The sequence below is a fragment of the Acinonyx jubatus genome, chromosome B4 (assembly GCF_027475565.1).
Source record: "Acinonyx jubatus isolate Ajub_Pintada_27869175 chromosome B4, VMU_Ajub_asm_v1.0, whole genome shotgun sequence".
NCBI classification, from domain to species: domain Eukaryota; kingdom Metazoa; phylum Chordata; class Mammalia; order Carnivora; family Felidae; genus Acinonyx; species Acinonyx jubatus.
In genome coordinates, this window is record NC_069387.1 from 82,030,167 (window position 1) to 82,051,648 (window position 21,482).

Consider the following 21,482-nt stretch of genomic DNA (forward strand, 5'->3'; position numbering starts at 1 on the left):
AACGAACATCCAACTTAAAATGGGGCAAAAGACTTAAATATAAAATACTGATAATTCTAGTGAATATATGGAGCAACTGGAACTCTCATACATTGAAACTCTCATACAAAAAAAAAAAAAAAAAAAAGAAACTCTCATACATTGATTGGTATAGCCACTCTGGATATACAGTTTGGTAGTTTCTTATTAAGTTAAAATACACCTACCCTATGACCCAGCAGATCCACTCCTAGCTATCTACCCCAGAGAACTTACATTCATACAAAACCTGTACAAGTATGTTTATGGCTGCTCTATTTATAATTCCAAAAAAAAAAAAAAAAAAGGATACAACCTAAATATTCTTCAGTCAGTCAATGGAAAGAGGAACAACTACAAGGGGCAAAAGGGAACCATTTAAGGTGATGGACATATTCTCTGTCTACACTGTGGTGGTTACAAGATTGTATATTTTGTCAAAATTTTATAGAACTGTTCAGGGAAGCCTGGGTGGCTCAGTCAGTTAAGCATCGAACTTCAGCTCAGGTCATGATCTCACAGTTTGTGAGTTCAACCCCCACATCAGGCTCTGTACTGGCAGCTTAGAGCCTGGAGCCTGCTTCGGATGCCGTGTCTCCCTCTTTCTCTGCCCCTCCCCCATTGCTGCTCTGTCTCTGTCTCTCTTTCTCTTTCAAAAATAAATAAACGTTAAAGAAAAATTTTTTAAATAAAAAACTTTTGTAGAACTGTTCACCTAACAAAGGTAAATGTTATTCTATGTAAATCATACTTCAATACATATGACTTTTAAAAATAAGAAGACAATTAATAAATAGGGGTAAGCAATGACTGGAGGTAGTATAGAGTAAGCAAAAATGGTAGAATGCTGATGATTATCAAAGGGTACATGGGGTAGATTCATTATAATACTGTCTTTACTTTGTATTTTTGAGATTTTTTTCATTTAAAAAAAAAAAAGCCAGGAGAATCAGCAAAGGAGACTAAGAAGGAATGGCATTTAGAAAGGAAAGTGTGATGTTCTGGAAGCCAAGTGAAAAAACATTTCAAGGAAAAGGCAATAAACACTGTCAAATACTGATAGGTCAGTAAGATGAGAATTTACAACTGGTTACTGGATTTAGGAATAGACAGCAGTGGTGGTAAAAGCCAAAACAGAGTGGGTTCAAAAGAAAAAAGGAGATCAATTTATGATAGCAAGAATAGAGAACTCTTTCAAATAATTTTGCTGTAAAGATTAATGAGGTGGTAGCTAGAGCAGAGAGACAGTAAGATGGACAGACTGAAATATATTTGAGTCCTAATGTTACTTAACAAAATTATTCTCTTAAAGAATCATTAACTAAATCCATATAAAGTATATTAAGATCCCCAAATCATATTAAGTGATAAAAGCAAGATGCATTTGCCAAAATCTTTTTGAGTATTTTCTATGTTCTAGGTACTACGCTAAGCATTTTAAATACTTTTCATTGAAATCTCATTCTTCAATAATCACAAATATATAAAACATTTGTATATAAAAATGTTCATAAGCAATAAATAAATATAAATATATATATTTACAAATAAATATATATTACAAATAAATAAAAATAATAAAAAAATAAAAATGTTCACAACCATTATTTTTAAAAGAGAAAAACCTGGAAATAAATAGCCAAAAAGAATAATAATAAATGACGACAAATTCAAACAATGAATATAAAGTCACCCTCATGATGTGTTTATAAATTATTTTAATGACAAGGGAAATGTGATAGTCTACATACAAATCTTATGCAAAACTATATATACATGATGATATTAACTGTAAATATGTATGAAAAAAAGATAAAAGATATAACAAAAATTTAACAAGTATCTCCCTCAGGAATGATTACAGGTGATATTTTCTTCTTCATATAGTTTTACTCACCCACATTTTCTAAAATGTCTTTAATAACCATGTATGGATACTGTAATCAAATATTTTTATTTTTTTTAAGTTTATTTATTTATTTTGACAGAGAGAAGACAGTGCAAGTGGGGAGGGGCAGAGAGAAAGGAAGACAGAGAATACCAAGCAGGCTCTCTGCTGCCAGCACAGAGCCCAATGCAGGGCTTGAACTCATGAAATCGCAAGATCATGACCTGAGCCAAAACCAAGAATCAGACACTCAACTGACTGAGCCACCCAGGCACCCCTGGGTTGTCTTCTTTTTAAGTTTATTTATTTTATTTTGAGAGAGAGAGAGGGAGAGTTCTAAGCAGGCTCTGCACTGGGCTTGATCTCAGGAACTGAGAGATCATGACCAGAGCCAAAATCAAGAATCAGACGCTCAACCGACTGAGCCACCCAGGCACCCCTGGGTTGTTGAATTAGGAGCATTCTTCATATATCCCACATTGAAGTATTTCCTTAAACTTACATTTTCTGCCAGTCTGTGGCTTGTCTTTTTTTTTTTTTTTTTTTAAAGTAAGCTCTGTACCTAACATAGGGTTCAAACTCAGGACCCCAAGCTCAATAGTCGCATGCTCCACCAACTGAGCCAGCCAAGTGCCCCTGTGGCTTGCCTTTTCATTTTATTTACCATGTCTTTATTTTTTTAAGATTTTATTTTTAAGTAATCTGTATATCCAATGTGGGGCTTGAACTCACAGTCCCAAGACCAAGAGTCACATCTCTATAGACTGAGACAGCCAGGCGCCCCCTACTGTGTTTTTAAAAGAGAAATTTTAGGGGCACCTGGGTGGCTCAGCTGGCTGAGCATCCGACTTTGGCTCAGGTCATGATCTCCCTGTTTGTGAGCTCGAGCCCACATTGGGCTCTGTTCTGATGGCTCAGAACCTGGAGCCTGCTTTGGATTCTGTCTCTCTCTTTCTGTCCCTCTTCCATTCACACTCTCTCTCCGAAAATAAGTAAGTAAAACATTAAAAAATAATATTAAGGGGCACCTGGGTGGCTCAGTTGGTTAAGCACCTTACTTCAGCTCAGGTCATGATCTCATAGTTTGTGAGTTCAAGATTCGTGTCAGGCTCTGTGCCGACAACTTGGAGCCTGAATCCTGCTCTGGATTCTGTGTCTCTCTCTCTGCCCCTGCACCACTTGAGTTCTGTCTCTCTCTCTCTCAAATAAACATTTTTTAAAAAGTTAAAAAAAAAATTAAAAAATAAAAGAGAAATGTTATTTTGATGAAATCAAACATCAATTTTTTTCTTCTATACTTTGTGCGATTTGTGTTCAATTTACGAAATCTTTGCCTAATCTATGATCACAATGATTTTCTCAGACATTTTCTTCTAGAATTTAATAATTTCAGCCCTTACATATAAGTCCATGATCCATTTGAGTTATTCTTTTGGTGATGCGAAATAAGGTTGGAGGTTTTTTGTTGTTGTTTTTTTTAATGTGGTGAAGGATTGCAGAATTTGCCACCCCAAATATGCCACTTTGGCATAGGATTATTTCGAGCGGAAGGAAATTAAGCAGATAAAGAAAAGCTCTCTGCCCCCCCTTCTATCCGCCTAAAAGGACGTAAATTTACAAAGTTGTTCTCCTCTCCTCTTCACCCACTAAGGAAAGAAATTAATCACAGGAGACAAACCTTATCAGCCTGGAGATGGCACCAGAGAGTTCTACACAACAAACTTTATTAAAGAGTCTTCATCTACCATTAGTTTCACTTACATTTGCCTTCCCACAATTTGCCACCCCTAGAGACTCAAGGTCCTTTTCCTTTGTCTTATCCTTCCCTAAAAATTTCTTTAAGATGCTAGCTATACAAACTTAACTTCTAACCAAACCTTTGAGTTACCCAGGAGTTTCTCTCATGTATTGTATGTCAATAAACTTGTTTTTCTCTTGTTAATCTGTCTTTCATTACAGAAATCTAGCTGGGAACCTGAAAGAGTAGAAGGAAAAAAGATATTTCCTCCTTTACAACGTCTATCTAATTGTTTAAAAATCGCTGATTAAAAAGTTTTCCTTGGGGCACCTGGGTGGCTCAGTCGGTTGGATGACCGACTTCAGCTCAGGTCATGATCTCACAGCCTGTGAGTTCAAGCCCCACATCGGGCTCTTGCTGACAGCTCGGAACCTGGAGCCGGCTTCAGATTCTGTGTGTTCCTCGCTCTCTGCCCCTCCCCCACTCACACTGTCTCTCAAAAATAAAAATAAAAACATAAAAAAAAATAAAAATAAAAAAGTTTTCCTTGTCCCACTGAAATGCCTTGGCAGCTGTCAAAATCAATTGACCATACACATGTGGATCTACTTCTGAGCTTCTATTCCCTTCCACTGTTCTATAGGTTTATTTTCACACCACACTATCTTAATTACCAAACCTTTACAGTAAGTCTTGAAATCAGGTAGTATAAATCCTTCAATTTTGATCTTTGTTTTCAAATTTGTTTGGTCTATTATAGACCCTTTGTGTTTTCAGATAAATTTTAGTCAGTGTGTTGATTGACTGCAATCATGCTGAATATGTAGATCTGGGAAGAACTGCAATTTTACCAATATTGAATCCCCCAATCCATAAAAGCAACGTTTTGCAGTTTTCAATATACAGCTATTGCATGTGTCTTGTCAAATTTTACGCTATCTATAAATGACATACTTCCTCAACCTCAATTTCAGATTGCTCCTAGTATATAAAGACACAAGTGATTTTTACATACTGACTTTGTATCCCACAACTTTCCTCAACTTAAATAATCTATTTTGCAGATTCCTCATGTTCTCCTACATACATGATGCTATCCTTTGCAGTGGTTAAATTTTATTTTTTCCCCTTTTCAAACTTACGCCTTTTATTGCTCCTCTTCCCCTCTTAGCTTACTGCACTGGTGAGAATCCTCAATGCTATGTTGAAAAGAAGCAGTGAAGCCCACCCAACATTCGTGCCTTGTTCTTGTTCTTAGGAGCAAAGGATTTTTTCTTCATTACATACAGTATTAGCTATTGGTTTCTCAAAGATGTCCTCTATCAGACTGAGGGAATTCCCTTCTAGAGATGCCTGGCTGGTTCAGTCAGTAGCATGCGACTCTTGATATCATGGCTGTAGGTTCAAGCCCCACGTTGGACACAGATTACTTAAAAATAAAATCTTTTTTTTTTTAAAAGGAAGTTCCCTTCTAATTTGTTGAAAGTTTTTAAAATGATTGGAAGTTGAGTTTTTCCCAAATGCCTTTTCTGTTTCTCTTGAGATAATCGTAGTATTTTCTTTTTTAGCCTGTTAGTACATTGAATTACATATATTGTTTGAATTTTGAATGCTAAACTAACCTTGACTTGTTTTTTGTTTTGTTTTGTTTTGAAGTACACCTAGCGTAGAGCCCAATGTGGGGCTTAAACTCATGACCCCGAGATCAAGAGTTAGATGTTTAACTTACTGAGCCACACAGGTGTCCTTTATTCCTCATTTCTTAAAGTGGAAGCTTAGGTCAATAATTTTAGATCTTTCTTCTTTCTAATATATGCATTTAATGCTATAGATTTCCTTTTAAGTATTGCATTAACTGCATCCCACAAATTTTGCTATGTCATGTTCTCATTTTCATTCTTTTAAAAACATTTTCTAGGAGAACCTGGCTGAGTCAGAAGAGTGTGTGACTCTTGATCTTAGGGTCATGGGTTCAAGTCCCACCTTGGGTGTAGAAATTACTAAAATAAATAAACTTGTGTAAAAAAAAATTCTAATTTTCTAAAACTTTCTTATCATTCTTTGATACCTAATTCAGAGTATGTTTAATTTCCAAATGTTTGGGAGTTTTCCAGGTATTTTTCTGTTACTGATTTCTAGTTGAATCTCCTTATGATAAAAGAACATACTTTGTAAAATTTAAACCCCAGACTGACTGAAATTCTTTTATGGCCCAGAATATTGTCTATCTTGGTAGATATCCTATGAACACTAGCAAAGAACAGTATCATGTTGTTGTCAGGTAGAGTGGTCAGCAAATGTCAACCAGATCAAGTTAGTCAACCAGGTCAAGTTACTACCTGATTTTTTTTTGTCTAACTGTTCAACCAATAATTTTGAAAAAGTACTATTGACATCTCCAACTATACTGATGGGTTCTCTCTTTCACTTTTATTACTTTTTGCTTCATAAATTTCAAAGTTATTAAATGCACAAACATTTATGATTTTTAGTCTTCTTGAAGAACTGACCACATTTTCATCACGAAATCATACTCCAAATCCATGATAATATTCCTTGTAATATTTACAAAGTAAAGTAATAACTACTTTGTCTAATATAGTAACCCCTGCTGTCTTCTGATTAGTGTCTGCACAATATATCTTTTTCCATCCTGTACTTTTCGTCTGACTTCTCATAGACAACATTTAACTAGGTCTTCCTGTTAACTGCAATCTGATAATTTGCAACTATTAATTGTAGTGTTTAGATCATTTGCATTTAATGTGATTATTTATATGGCTGGATTTAAGTCAACCATCTTGCTATTTGTTTCCTACTTGTCCAATCTGTTCATCTTCCCTTTTTTGGATGTCTTTTAATTAAGCATTTTATGATTCAATTATCTCCTTTCATGAGCTTGTTAATTATACCTCTTTGGTTTTTTTTAAGTAGTTTCTTTAGGATTTAAGGCATAAATTTTTAATGTATCATTATCTATCTTAAAATAATATACCATTTTGCATATGTTATAAGAACTTTAGTATGCTTCCATTTTACCTCTCCCACACTTTTGGGCAACTGCTGTCATACATCTTATTTCTACACGTTATAAATCCCACAATACAGTTTTATTATTTTGTTTTAAACAATTATCTTTTAAGTGGTTTTTGAATAAAAGAACTCTTAATAGTTTCCATATAGATCTCTGATTCTCTTCATTTTTACATGTAAATCTAAATTTCTATCTAGTGTAATTTTCTCCTGCCATTAACATTTCTTATAGTGGTAGCTTGATGGTTTAATTCTATCAGCTCTTGTATATTTTATTCTTACTGTATTTTTTAAAATTTTGTATTTGTAATTTTGCATTCTTTTTTTAAAATGTTTATTTTTGAGAGAGAGAGAGAGAGAGAGAGAGAGAAAACACAAGTGGGGGAGGGGCAGAGAGAGAGGGGGACAGGGATCTGAAGCGTGCTCTGTGCTGACAGCAGAGAACCCAATGTGGGGCTCGAACACACAAACTGTGAGATCATGACCTGAGCCAAATCTGATGCTTAACCGACTGAAGCCACCCAGGCACCCCTATTTTTACTGGTTTTTTTTTTAATGTTTATTTATTTTTGAGAGAGAGAGAACGTGAGCAGGGGAGGGGCAGAGAGAGAGGGAGAGAGATAATCCCAAGTAGGCTCCATGCTGTCAGTGCAGAGCTCTACGCGGAGACTGAGAACCATGAGATCATGATCTGAACTGAAATCAAGAGCCAGACGCTCAACTGACTGAGCCACGCAGGCACCACGTCTCTTGTATATTTCTAAAGGCTTTATTTCATCTTCATTATTTTTATTGTGATAAAATTCAAATACCATATAACTCAACTACTTAAAGTCCACAATTCACTGGCTTTTAGTATATTCAGAGTTGTGCTTCCACCACCAACATCAATTTTAGAATATTTTCATCACCCCTATACCTATTAGCAATAACTCCCCATTTTCTCCCTATCCTCAGTCCTAAGCAACCACAAATGCATTTTCTGACCCTAGGGATTTGCCCATTCTGCACATTTTCCTCTTCAATTTTGAAAGGCATTTTCGCATACAATTTTAGCTTTATAGGCTTTTTCATTTAGCACTTTAATTTACCACTCCAATATCTTCTGGCTTGCAATGATTCTGATGAAAAGTCTGCCAAAATTCTTACCTTGTACATTAGTCAAGGCTGCCATAACAAAATATCAAAGATGGGATGGCTTAAACAACAGAAATCTACTTTCTCACAGTCTGGAGGCTAGAAGTCCAAGATCAAAGTGTTGACAGGTTTGGTTTCTCCTGAGCCTCTCTCCTTGGCTTGCAGATGGCCACTTTCTGTGTCTTTGTATGGTTTTTCCTCTATGCACTCATGCCCCTGGTGTCCCTTTGTATGTTTAACTTTCCTCTTCTTGGGGCGCCTGGTGGCTCAGTCAGTTAAACGTCCAACTTCAGCTCAGGTCATGATCTCACTGCTTACGAGTTCAAGCCCCATGTAGGGCTTTGTGCTGACAGCTCAGAGCCTGGAGCCGGCTTCAGATTCTGTGCCTCTGTCTCTCTCTGCTCCTCCCCCGCTCCCACTGCCTCTCTCTTAAAAATAAACAAACATTTGGGGCGCCTGGGTGGCGCAGTCGGTTAAGCGTCCGACTTCAGCCAGGTCACGATCTCGCGGTCCGTGAGTTCGAGCCCCGCATCAGGCTCTGGGCTGATGGCTCAGAGCCTGGAGCCTGTTTCCGATTCTGTGTCTCCCTCTCTCTCTGCCCCTCCCCCGTTCATGCTCTGTCTCTCTCTGTCCCAAAAATAAATAAACGTTGAAAAAAAAATAAATAAAATAAACAAACATTAAAAAATTAAAAAAAAAATTCTTCTTATAAGGACACCAGTCAGATTATATTAGGGACCCAACAGCCTCACTTTTTAAAAAAACTTTTTAAAGTAATTTCTTTTTTGTTTTTAATGTTTATTTGGTTTTTCTTTGGGGGAGCAGAGAGGGGCAGAGAGAGAAAGAGAATCTCTCAAGCAGGCTCTCCACTATCAGCTCAGAGCCTGATGTGGGACTTGAACTCACGAATCGCAAGATTAAGACCTGAGCCAAAAATTAAGAATCAGATGCTTAACTGACCGAACCAACCAGGCATCCCCCCTGCCTTTTTTTTAAAGTTTATTTATTTATTTGAGAGAGAGCAAGTGTGAGAAAGTGGGGGAGGGGCAGAGAAAGGGGAGGGGGGAGAGAGAGAGAGAGAGAGAATATGTCCCAAGCAGGCTCCATGATGCCAGCATAGGACGACATGATGCCGACACAGGACTCAATCTTGTGAACTGTGAGATCATGACCTGAGTTGAAATCAAGAGTCACACACTTAAACAACTGAGCCACCCAGGCGCCCTTAAAATAATTTCTACACCCAACATGTGGCTCAAACCCAAGATCAAGAGTTGTATGCTCTACTGACTAAGCCAGCCAGGCACCCCCCCACAACAGACTCACTGTAACTTAATTACCCCTATAAAGGTTTTTCCCCAAGTACAGTCACATTCTGAAATACTGGGAGTTATAGCTTCAACATATGAATTGGGTGTGTGTGTGTGGGGGGGGGGGGGGTGACACAATTCAGACCACAACCCTTCTGTATATAATGTGAGTTCTTTCTCTGCTTTGAAGACTTTTCTTTTCACTAGTTGGACACAATTGATTAATATGCTCTTGGTACAGCTCTCTTCATGAGTGTTCTTTCTGGATTCTCCATGGATCTAGTAAGCATCTTAAGGAACCCAAAACAGAAAAATCACAAAGAGAACTACATCAAAGCATATCATAATCAAATTGCTTAAAATCAGTGATGAAGAAAAAAATCTTAAATGAGCTCTTTAGATCTGTTATAGTTTTCATTAAATTTAGAAAATACTCAGTCATTATTTCTTCAAATATTTTTTCTATCCCCACCCCCATGTTCCTGAGACTCCAATTACATGTATTCTTAAGACTGCTTAATGATGGAAAAAAAAAAAAAAGGCTGCTTAATGTCCCACTGTTCAGTTAGTATTGACTCATCACTGTATATTTATATTTTCAATCTTTTCTTTATATTTATTAAACATTTTTTAAAAGTAAGCTCAACACCCAATATGGGGCTTGAACTCACAACCCTGAGATCAAGAGTCACAGACTTTATGGACTAAGCCAGCCAGGTGCCCCACTTATATTTCATTTTGGATATTTCTATTACTATGTCTTTAAGTTCACTAATTTTTTTCTTCTGCAATGCCTATGTGCTATTAATGCTGTCCACTATATTTTTCATTTCAGACACTGTAATTTTCATCTTTGGAAGTTTGATTTGGATCATTTTTATATCTTCCACGTCTCTACTTAACATGCTCAATCTTTCTTCTAGCTTTTTGAACATACTCAACTGTTACAATGTCCTTGTCCACTAATTCTATCATCTGTATAATTTCTAGGCCTACTTCTATTGACTGGCTTTTCTCCTCAATACGAACTGTATTCTCTGCTTCTTTATATGCCTGATAATTGTGACTGGATGCCAAATGTCGTAAATTTTGCATTCTTGGCTTCAGTGATTTTTTTTTTAAGTCTTTAATCTTGAGCTTTGTTTCAGGAATTTGTGACTTAGAAACAATTTAATCCTTCTGAGGTTTGCTTTTATGCCTTTTAGACAAATCCAAGGTAAGTCCCCTAGACTAGGGCTAATTTGACCTCTTTATTGAGAAAATACCCTTCTAGTGCCTCCATTTAATGTCCCAGGTATTAGAAGATGTTTCTGCTCTGGCTAGTGGAAACACAACATATTTGTGGCCCTGTATTCCAGGGACTGTTCTGCCTAATGCTCTCTAGTGGTCTTTTTCTGGCCTTGGGTTAGTTTCCTCACTAATCATAAACTGGCTGCACTCAGCTAACAAAACTAAGATGGTAAAATCCAATAGAACTTTCTGGAATTGTGGCACCTGAGCACTTGAAATGTGTCAGTGCAAACGAAGAACTGAATTTTTTTTTTATTTAAAAAAATTTTTTTAACGTTTATTCATTTTTGAGAGAGAGAGACAGAGCATGAGTGGGGAAGGGGCAGAAAGAGGGAGACACAGAATCCGAAGCAGGCTCTAGGCTCTGAAATGTCAGCACAGAACCCGATGCGGGGCTCGAACTCACGAACTGTGAGATCATGACCTCAGCTGAAGTCGGACGCTCAACCGACTGAGTCACCGAGGCACCCCAAGAACTGAATTTTTAAATATCACATGAGGTTAGGAGCTACTGTACTGGACAGTGCAGGTTTAGAAGAAGCCTTAAAAATCTCTGGAGCTCTCTCCTTTGTGTGAAGCTTTCTTCTCTCATACTCTGCCCACAGATTCTAGCTGTTTTGGTTTCTCTGACCTTTTACCTCTGTATCCTCAAATCTGGGAGACTGCCAGCTCTGTTTGAGTATCCCTTTTCATCCTAGGTACTTAGAAACTTTCATCAGAGCTATCATAGGGCTCAATTTGATCGTTTCCTTTCTCTGAGATTTCACTGGTCTGTGATACCTTTTGTCCAATGTCTAAAACAGTTTTAAAAATATATTTTGTCCAGTTATTCAGTTGTTTGTATTTGTTTAAGGCAGGGTCGTAAGTCAACGTCTTGTTACTCCACCATGATCAGGACTGTAAGTTCCCTTCCACTGAGTTTGTAACTTTGAATTATTATTATTTTTTTATTTCTGTGGGTCTAGATCAGTTGTTTCTAGTTGTTTGTAGTGACTTGTTTGAGATGTTATTATATTATTATTTTTAGCTCTTATTTGTTGGCAAGCTAATATTTTTTAATGTTTATTTTTTTTTAACATTTATTTTTCAAAGACAGAGTATGAGCAGGGGAGGGGCAGAGAGAGAGGAAGACACAGAATCCAAAGCAGGTCCAGGCTCTGAGCTGTTAGCACAGAGCCTGACACGGGGCTCAAACCCACAGACTGCAAGATCATGACCTGAGCTGAAGTCGGACACTTAACCAACTGAGCCACCCAGGTTCCCCTTTAATGTTTATTTTTGAAAAAGAGAGCACAAGCTGGGGAGAAGTAGATAGAGGGGGACAGAGGATTTGAAGCAGGATCTGCACTGACAGCAGCGAGCCCAATGCAGGGGCTCAAACTCACAAACCATGAGATCACAACCTGAGCTAATGCTGGATGTTAAACCAACTAAGCCACCTAGGTGCTCCAGCAACCTAATAACTTTTTAAATGTTTATTTATTTATTTTGACAGAGAGAGAGAGGAGAGAAGAGGGAGAATCCCAAACAGGCTCTGCACTGTCAGTGAAGAGCCCGACATATGGCTTGAACTCACGAAACATGAGATCATGACCTAAGCCAAAAATCAAGAGTCTGATGATTGACCCACTGAGCCACCCAGGCGTCCCTTATTTGTTGGCAATCTATCTTTGGGAATTCTTTGAAACTAGGGTTGAGGTATGTTCCACAAGGGATGATCTGAGTTTGCCTCTCTCAAGTGCCTGGGAGCTCTAGCAACTTGGATCTCCTTTCTTTTGTTTAAAAATTCAATTTATATATGTTAAATTTTCTGATCAAAAAACAAATTTACATGGTTCAAAAACTTTAAACTACTTCCCTTTCCCTTCCCCTTGGTTGGGCCCAAAGCTTGAACTAGCACGGTGTATAGTAAAGACTTTAAACTTGCTCAAAGGTATCTCTGGTCTTTGCCTTTAGCTTCCTGGGAGTAATAAACCAAAAACTGTGGACATGTCTGCTTGTTGAAAGCCTTTGTTTACTGGGGGCTTTGAGTTGTACCAGACAGTCTAACAATGTGATTTTTAGTGGGGAGTCTGAGTCGCACAGTATCAGCTCAACTTCAGAAGGGGCTGGACACTGAGGTCAGTTACATAAGGCAACAATCACATATACATGATGGAGTCCCAACAAAAACTTGACGTCAAGGATTGGGTGAGCTTCTCTGGTTGGCAATATTCCATGTGTGTTGTCACACATTGCCAGGAAGAGTTAACACTGTTCGTGACTCCACTGGGAGAGGACAAACATAAGCTCAGTACTTAGATCCCTCCTAGACTCTGCCTCATGCATTTCTTCTGTTGGCTGATTTTAATTTGTTAACTTCTGCTAAAATAAACCATAACTTCTAGTGTAACAGCTTTCATGAGAAACTTACAGGTTCTGTAAGTCCTTCTGGCAAAGTATTGAACTCAAAAGTGGTCTTGAGGACCCTCAAATTCTATAATTGGTGCCAGAAGTAAGGCTGGACTTAGGAACGGTTCCCTAACTTTGTACACAGTCAGCAGCACTGGGACTGAAGATTCAGGATCATGGGTGGAGAGGGGCAAAGAAGGCAACATAAGTGGTCAGGAGATTGATTTCATACAGAAGGCATGGACAAATAAGTAGTCTCAAGTAGCTTTCCTCTTAGCCTTCCCTCAAGAACCTTCATGCTGCTTCCTACCCCCATTCTCCTACCCCCTACCTTAACACCACCAAGTGCTCTAAAAAGTGTCAGAAAAATGAAACATAGCTCTACTCTTAAATTAAAAACAACAACAACAACAAAAAAAACCTTTTTAAAACAAAAGCATGAGCAGGGGAGAGGGAGAGAGAATCTTAAGCAGGTTCCATGCTCAGCATAGAGCCCAACACAGGGCTCGATCCCACAACCCTAGGATCATGACCTGAGCCGAAACCAAGAGCTGGACACTCAACTGACTGAGCCACCCAGGTGCCACAACAGCTCTACTCTTAAAGGTCAGGGACCCTAGTTCGAAGTAAGATCTCTAAGATAAACTCAACTCTCATGCAAAGTGTCATGGGGGGTTGGAAAGTGAGGTTAACAACCTATAGATAATATGCAATTCTGGTTCTGAATGTCACCTGAAAGATTTCGACAGTAAACTAATGTGAACTCAAATTTATTAAGGATGTACAACACCACCATCAGACATGCAGGGACAGAGTTGCTGAAGTAAACCATCCTCCCAGCTTGCCAATAATAAATATGCTGTAACTTTGTTATGCAGACAAAATTTGGATGGCTATTTCAGAAACCAAATATGTCTTTTTGGACTTTCAATTTTTAGTCTGTGTCATTTTAGTCTCCAAAATATAATTCCAAGTAAGACTGTAAACTCTTTGGGGCGCCTGGGTGGCGCAGTCGGTTAAGCGTCCGACTTCAGCCAGGTCACGATCTCGCGGTCCGTGAGTTCGAGCCCCGCGTCAGGCTCTGGGCTGATGGCTCGGAGCCTGGAGCCTGTTTCCAATTCTGTGTCTCCCTCTCTCTCTGCCCCTCCCCCGTTCATGCTCTGTCTCTCTCTGTCCCAAAAATAAATAAAAACATTGAAAAAAAATTTTTAAAAAGACTGTAAACTCTTAGTATTCTTATCATTCTAAAATATACAAAATAGAGAATCCTCAACCCTTAGGATCCTTCTTACCCTACACTGATACCTTATTATCCAATGAGTCTGCCCTGCAGTAAGGCAGGTAGCTGTCTACCATGTGCCAAGAGCAGCAGAAATAGTTCATAAGATTCCACAGAAAGGAAGGTAATTGCTCCTGCCCTTCCAATTATAATCTGGAATTTAAAGACATATATGTGAAATTAAAAACCAACAGAAATGCAAAATAATAAGAAAAACAAGTCCGCTTATCTCTGATTTTCCCCGAAGATTAGACCCCCTTGAACACAGGGATTGTGCTTTAAACCATCAGCAATTTGAAAATACAAGGCTCAAAAAATACAAAAATTAAGAGTTCAAATTAACAGAGAATCATGGACAGTTTCCTAAAAAATGTTAATCTTGCACTGGATATTTTAAGGATTGTGGAAATGTATTGGCAAAGAGAATCAAAGATAACTTGGAGAAGAGCAAAAGCACAAGGGAAAGATAGTATATTTAGTCTAGTTCAACTTGGCTGACTCAGTCCAAAGAAATGAGTTTAATGAAATGTCAGGAAAATGTGAGTGGGGCTGTCCTGAGGTCCTGCTGAGAAATGTGGGATTTATGCAACTGAGAGCCACTATCACCGGGGAGTGAAATGATCATGATGATAATAACTGGAATCACTGAGCAGTGAAAGGCCAGTTTCTCAGGCAGTAGCACTGACCCAAAAGTAGCAATAGAGGCCAAAAATTCTTGTTCTGGTTCAGACTATAAAACAGTATTTCATCAGTGGTCCAAGAATGGAACTCAAATCTAGATACTATTGCTGTTTTTTTTTTTAAAAAAGGTACAAGCAAACTCAGAGATGGCCAACAGGGTTAGGGGGACAAACATGATTTTTCCTTCTCCAGTGCCCAAATGACTGACAGCTATCCCCTTTCCACCTACAGTGACATGAAAAAGGCAAATAGTTTAAAAAGTAAAGAATACCCAAGTAGTAGTGTGCTCATCTATCAAAGAGAAAAAAAAAAAACAATGTCAAAAAATTTTTTTCATGAAAGATAGGGTGCAGGGGGAGAAAAAAAACACAGGAGGAAGACGAAAGAGAAACATTAATTCTGATGCACCAGAAAACAGAAAAGGGAAAAAATATCATTCAAAATAATTGCCTTGCTTTTAGATTTTGCCATCCTTCTTCCAAGCCTACAGTCTGTTAAGAAGGTGAGAGAACAGGCAATGAGAAGGAAATTCCCAAACAAAAGGAACAAATGCCTTACAACCCATATCCCAAGACCAGAGATTTTTAGTGTCCCAAGTATCTGGATCATATTTAAAATGAAAATGAAATCTTGATTTAATGCTGTGCTTTTCATAGGGATTCTTCCCTCATCTCTCCTAAAAATGCAACAATTACTATAAAAACATAAAATCAACATTATCATAAATGATCTTAACACAGTCTCTGTCTGAACAGAGTCTAAGGGAAGAACAGGGCATAGCTTCTATCTTTTCCCACTGCTGCCAAAAGAAATAACAATAACCAAAAGTCTGAATGCCCTTACAGGGTATCACAGACTGTGGCCTGTTCCCTGCCTTGCAGCCTTCCCAGAATGGACCAGTGGGATTTAACATGAACCAAATCTGTCAACCAAGCTGAAGACAGACACGTGAGTTCTAATGAGCAGTGGTAAAAAAAACATACTGCTCCATTCAGCTCCAAACAATGATAAATAATTCAGGAAAAGAACTGCTGCATAGAGCATAGCAGCATGATTTAAAAATAGACCACAGGCTACAGAATCTAGGTAGGGGAATCAGAAGTCAGAGAAAATGGATTCATGTCAACAAATTCCCAAGCCCTTGCCATACAGGATGCTGCTGAAACTGTCACTCAAAATGGATGTCAGAAGTTTAATGTGCTTTTTAAAAAGCAAGTATTTTTCAGGAGCTTGGAAAATTTGGTAACAAGAGCTAATAAGCAATAGCACTATTTGGCAATAGTGCCAAATATCACAGAAAAAGCAAATTGAAAGGGTGTAGGGAAGACATGTTATAAAAAAATTAGAAGGGGGTTAAAATTCTGTTTTCTGTACCACCAAATTCTAGGTCTAACATCAGTTTGGACTTTTACTTACTAATTATGTCTCTAACATCGAGGGTACGTAGCACTCAGGATTTTTCTGTTCATTTTTACACCTTGAACAGTTCCAATCATGCAATACATGGAAACACAAGATTCTCACCTGTTAACAAAAAGGGTAGCTTGAAAACCGAACAGAAGTCATGATTTGTTCTCACCAGATTTAAATTAAACTCTGAGTCTGACAGAATTGAGGACTCTCTAATAGGTAAGGATAGTCCAAGATCCTGGGGTCATGTGGATGGTGAAGGTTTCGACAGACTCAAGAATGCTTCAAGTAGGGGATCTGACAAATAGTGTGGCTGGACAGTCAATCTTAAGACTGGTGTCCTAAGGACTCTAAGAATAACCAGAACCCATATGTACTCTAAATACTCAACAATGTATGTAACGAAGAAATAACATTCTATATCTAAACTGCATTTCCCCAGAACCAGTCTCTTCATATGTTTGAGATTAATTTCAGAAAATCGAAAACTTTAAGACCACATAATGATATCTAACTTACCTATAATGTTTGATATAAAATACAAAATAAACCATAATCTGGACCTTTTTATACTGCTTTTTCCTAAGTAAAACAGGACTGAAGAAATTCTTGTTGAGTATAAACTGCAAACCATTATATATATACACCAATATGCTTATGCCTCACTGTTTTAGGAAAAAAATTGGCTATGTCTCCTTATAACTGTGCCATTCAACTTAAACTACACAAAGACCAGAATGAACTTGTAATGAGATGGGTTTTTTTTTTTTTTCAATTCTTCAATTCTCTAGTTTTTACGTGTAAACACTAAATAGCATTTTCAAAAGAGAAATAGACTGGCTCATTTAAAGATAGTCCACAGGCGCCCAGGTGGCTTAGTCAATTAAGCGTCCAACTTTGGCTCAGGTCATGATTTCGCAGTTCTTGAGTTTGAGCCCCGGGTCGGGCTCTGACAGCTCAGAGCCTGGAGCTTGCTTCTGCTTCTGTGTCTCCCTCTCTCTTTGCCCCTCTCCCACTCACACTCTGTCTCTGTCCCTCTCAAAAATAAGCAAACATTTAAGAAAGAAAGAAAAAAATAGTCCATCCATCCTAAAGCACTTCATGGACAGATCCTTGCTCCATTTACCAGACAGTAAGCCAACACTTCCTTTCTCTGTAAATCCAGGCTTTCTTACTGTTGACAAGAGACAGTATAGTCACACAGACCTGGATTTCAGTCCTTGCACTGGTACTACCCTTGGTTATAGTAAAGGAACCCTATTCTGGATCTTACACTTTAGATATCCACTCTGACCCTCTTCTGACCTGTCTATCCCCTCAGGCAAGATGTTCACTGGACCAAGTGGACAAATCTACCTGAAGCCCCTGACTCTACCAACCCCGACTATGCTCTGGATCCCAGAATTCCCTGCCCAAGCAGTTTTGAGCCTACTTCCAAGGCCTTCAGTGGATCTCTTCTCAAACTCTGTCCTGCCATCGACAATACCTATACCCACTGTTGTACACATTCCATGGTCTGAATCATGGCCAAGGGACAAATGATGAGAGTCTGAGGATTGAGACTAGTCTTAGAGGGTACCTGTCTCAGAACTCTGAGTAGTCCAATAATTCTGGCCTTCTAGGTCATTAGGAAAATACATGTCTGTGTAGAAGAGGAAATATTTTTCTGTTAAAAACATTTAAAAAAAATTTTTTTTTTGCTTTTTACATTTATTCATTTTTGAGAGACAGAGAGAGACAGAACACAAGCCGGGGAGGGGCAGAGAGAGAAGGAGACACACAATCTGAAGCAGGCTCCAGGCTCTGAGCTGTCAGCACAGAGCCCGATGAGAGGCTCTAACTCACAAACGGCAAGATCGTGACCTGAGCTGAAGTCGGACACACAACCAACTGAGCCACCCAGGCACCCAGAAATACTTTTCTAACAGTTTTTTTTTTATCTTGATTTATAACCTAAGTATAGAGATATGAAAACTGTGCTTTTATTCATGCTTTTGTCCTGAAATTTTTAGGAGCAGGCTTATCTAGCCCTATCACATACCAGCTATGTGATCTGATTCAAGGTGTTTTTTTTTTTTTTTTTATCATTTCTGGTTTTGTTTTGTTTTGAGAGAGAGAGAGAGAGAGAGAGAGAGAGAGAGAGCATGCATGCATGTAAGCAGGGGAGGAGCAGAGAAAGAGGGAGAGAGAATCCCAAGCAGGCCCCACGGAACCTGACAGGGGGCTTGAACTCACAAAACATGAGATCATGACCTGAGCCGAAACCAAAGCTGACCCAAGCCACCCAGGTGCCTATTTCTGTTTTTTTAATGTGATCTGGTTTGTAACTACACTACCTCTTATAAACTTCATTTTACTGACCCATAAAATAATCTCCTTCATAGGATTTTAATGCAGTGAAATAATTTTTAAAATAATTTTGCAGGGTACCTGGTGCAGAGCAAATCTGAGAAAAACTGAAGCTATTACTAGATGCTCTGCCATCACTCTTCTCCCCAGTATAGGCATAAAAGGGACTAAAAGGGCAAAAATGTAGGGCCAATTTCAGAGAAAGTACAACAAAACACAGCCATTTCTGGGTCTCATTTTAGGAATTTCTGTCATTCGGACTCCATGGAAGTCTGGTGGTATTGGTTGCTGTTTTTGTTACAACCATTTCTCCCATTAAAATGTAAACTTTATTTTTTTGTAATTATATAAGAAGATGAATGCTAAGTAAACTTACTGTGGTAATCATTTCTCAATATATGTATGTAAAATCACTATGTAGTACACCTTACACTTACACAGAGCTGTATACCAATTATATCTTAATAAAACTGAAGAAAAAATGTACGTTCTATAAGGGCAGGGATTTTTCCTTTTTCTTTACTGCTATATCCCATACTCTCAGACGGTTCCTGGCACGACAAATAAGTATTTGTTAATAAACCATTAACTACAAAAAACAAGTATAGAGTGCTTATCTGACACCCAACATCAATATAATATGCTAGCAAGCCTGTTATAATCAGAAAATAAATTATTTATATATGGCAACTTTTCTTAGCTGCTTCTTGTAATTTCAGAACAGTTTTCTTAAAAATGAAATTACTGAGGGGCACCTGAGTGGCTCAGTTGGTTAACCTCCCAACTTTGGCTCAGGTCATGATCTCGCAGTTTGTGAGTTTAAGCCCCACGTGGGGCTCTGTGCTGACAGTTCAAAGCCTGGAAACTGCTTTGGATTCTGTGTCTACCTCTCTCTCTCTGCCCCGCCCCCGTTCATGTTCTCTGTCTCTGTCTCTTTCTCTCTCTCTCTCTCTCTCTCTCAACAATAAATAAACATTAAAAAAAATTTAAAGGGGCACCTGGGTGGCTCAGTCGGTTGGGCGGCCAATTTCTGCTCAGGACATGATCTCGTGGTTTGTGAGTTCAATCCCCGAGTCAGGCTCTGTGATGACAGCTCATAGCTTGGAGCCTGCTTCAGATCCTGTGTCTCCCTTTCTCTCTCTGTGCCCCTCCCCAACTTGTGCTTTGTCTCTCTGTTTGAAAAATGAGTAAACATTAAAAAAAAAAAAGAAAATGAAATTATTGAAAACATTAGAGTATGCCTTTAATATGAGGACATTTCTGCTCTCTTCAACTTTGCTCCCTCACCTGTTTGCAGAGGGATATTAATAATACTCAGTAATTTCATACATAATCCTACAAGAGAGGATAATTCAACTAACTAAACTGTACTGAAGCTCTTGTTTTAAGCTTCAAATAGAATGGGATCAAGTAAAAACAAAATCTAAAAGAGTAATTGAGGAAAAAAGTCCTTTCTTTCTGCACATCTCACATTTTTATCCCCAGCTTCCTCAAGTCTTGCATCAATTCCGAAGAACTCAAAACAATTCTACAAATTGTATCTTACACCTCACCACATTCTCAAAAATATATTATGTTTTTCAAATTTCCTCAATCAATCCATTTATCTCTGATGAATACTCCTAGAATACTGTGGGGCTCTTGGGTGGCTCAGTTGGTTGAGTGTCCAACTTCGGCTCAGGTCATGATTTCCAGGTTCATGGGTTTGAGCCCTGCATCGGGCTCTGCACTGCTGGTGCAGAGCCTGCTTGGGATTCTCCCTCTCTGCCTCTCTCTCTGCTCCTCCCCTGCTTGTGAGCGCATGCTCTCTCTCTCTCAAAATAAATAAATAAACTTAACAAAAAGGTTAGAACACTGTAGCAGAAGTAGATGATTTGGAATCAAATCTATTCTGAAAGAGATTGAAATGACCTTGACAATATTATACATGAAACTGAGTAGACAGAATGATGACTGGTAAAAAGATAGCTCAAAGCACATCCTGTATAACTGAGAATTAAAAGTGTGTCAACAGAGGGGACATGTTACAGATGTGCTTTCTGTATCACACAAATCCCAAAACTAGCCTGGGTTCTTATTCAAAGGCTTATCTGAAGAAAACTGCATCCTCTGTATCGGTCTGATTCTGAAACTCAACTACAACATAAGGCATCATCAAAAAACAACTACTCTTAGTGACCTCATGATACTATTAGCAAAACACAAGTAGGATATTCCTGGGAACTGGTAAAATAAAACTCCCAATAGTCCTAAATTCCATGGCTGACTTAAGAACTCCTCCCTGAACAAAATTCAAAGGTATCTTTAAAAACAAACAAACAAACAAACAACCTTAAAACCCAACAAGCTCCAATATATCCTCTTCTATACAAAAAAATACAAAGCTATAAATGTCTAGAAATGCCCCAAGGTATGTAATTACTGAAGCTAATTAACATTCTCAAAATTAAACATCCACTGCAATGCTCAAGAGACTGGGGTCACAGAAAATAGATAAGGGCAAATGAATCCCACCAAAAAGATAAAGTTCAGATGTGTTTCTCTAATAAATAAAGAAAACAGGATTCTGAAATTAAGCAATGAAACCTGCTGGGAGAAGAAAAATTATTATCAAACTCCTAAGTGTCAATTAAAATGTAAAACTTTGTGTTTGCTGTTATTCACTGGGAAAGTGGGAATTAATTGGGCTAGAGCTCAGAACTGTGAGAATGATTTTGTAATAAAGATAACATGAAAGATCCTTTCATTTATACCAAAAAGATGCTGTTTTAAAAAGAAAACACACTTTTAAAAATCTATACTAAATCACCTTTTTCTCTAAGATCACTACACCAGAGTTGTGCCACATAATTTTACCTCTAATCCTCACTTACCTTTATCCTAACAAAGAATACAACTATGGGATCTTGGATAAAGAAGATTCAGTATTTTGTACAGTATAGTTTTTAGAGATTTGAT

The 21,482-nt window shown here is 38.1% G+C and overlaps 1 protein-coding gene across 32 annotated transcripts in view; it reads right to left on the reverse strand.

Moving 5' to 3' along the window:
* R3HDM2 (R3H domain containing 2) overlaps window positions 1-21,482 on the reverse strand; it is a 159,193-nt gene that overhangs the window by 79,400 nt on the left and 58,311 nt on the right. The window contains exon 4 of one of the 32 annotated variants that reach the window (XM_053226410.1): window positions 16,182-16,289. The exons of the other annotated variants lie outside the window; for them this stretch is intronic. The gene's annotated coding sequence lies outside the window, so the exon portion shown is untranslated. The remainder of the gene's footprint in view (window positions 1-16,181; window positions 16,290-21,482) is intronic. 32 annotated transcript variants of the gene reach the window in all.